The sequence below is a fragment of the Ruditapes philippinarum genome, unplaced genomic scaffold (genome assembly GCF_026571515.1).
Source record: "Ruditapes philippinarum isolate M1 unplaced genomic scaffold, ASM2657151v2 ctg7363_1_1_1_1, whole genome shotgun sequence".
Classification (NCBI taxonomy): domain Eukaryota; kingdom Metazoa; phylum Mollusca; class Bivalvia; order Venerida; family Veneridae; genus Ruditapes; species Ruditapes philippinarum.
Window position 1 is genome coordinate 19788 of NW_026857969.1, and position 1091 is coordinate 20878.

At 29.2% G+C, this 1091-nt stretch overlaps 1 non-coding gene across 1 annotated transcript; it reads left to right on the forward strand.

The window, feature by feature from the left end:
- Positions 1-254: 254 nt before the first annotated feature.
- Trnaa-cgc (transfer RNA alanine (anticodon CGC)) lies at positions 255-326 on the forward strand. Its single transcript has one exon. It is a non-coding gene; the product is annotated as a tRNA-Ala (tRNA).
- The last annotated feature ends 765 nt before the right edge of the window (positions 327-1091 follow it).

Here is a 1091-nt window from a genome sequence, read left to right on the forward strand (position 1 = left end):
TTCTTTTTGGGAATAGACAAAACATGGCCCCGTCGTGTTTTTTTTTTCAAAGCGTTTTGCCTGTAATCATTGTAAAATGTCCATGTACATGTTACATGTTTCGAATACCTACTATTAAATAAATCAAATATCAATAATAAACAGTTCAAATGATTAAAATAGTATTGCCTAACAAGTGCTAATAACTCTAGTCTGCTAATCATAATTGATTCCATACCTTTACGCAACTTAGTATTCTTTAGTGTACATAGACGGGGGATGTAGCTCAGTGGTAGAGCGCTCGCTTCGCATGTGAGAGGTCCCGGGTTCAATCCCCGGCATCTCCATTCTTTTAAAGGTTTATTGTTATTATTATAAACATTACATTTTGTTATTGATCGATTATATATTGACAAAAATGTCGACGTTCTATTTCAGACGGTTACAATAACAACATTCATATACCACAACTCTTATTTCCATGCTTTTCAAAATGTGAAGAAAGCAATAGTACATGTAAGTACATAAATACAATAGTCAAAAACGTATCATTTAATAACATGACGCCTATTTAATCAAGTTTTATCTATAATAGAAACATAGCTATGCAAAAATTTATGTTGTCTTTATTTGTCAATTACTAGGCATGTTATACTTAAAATTTATATTCAGTTTGCTTATGAATTAGTGATAATGTCATAATTGTATAAAAATATATATTTATTTGTCTTTTTTCATTTATAAATATTCATCATTAAGCAAATCAAAAAAGTTTGGAAATCATTAGTTCTAGAATTCGCGCTTTTCAAATTGATGTTTTATGTTACAGTTAGACATTAATAGATTTAAATAGATATCATATTTATAGAATTAACGGAACTCCACTGAGGTTCAAAAGCATACAATTCTAAAATTTGAATTTCTTACAAACATTAGTTGAAGCACTTAAGAAGCAGACATATATTGAAAAGATAATTAAGAAATGAGTTAAAAATCAGTGTCATGCTATTCCTAGCCCAATTGGAGTGAAATAACCCTTTCAATTTTGGGTCATTTTTTTTTAAAGATAACAATAACTGTTCTGGCAAAACGGATCGAGCGAATTATACGAA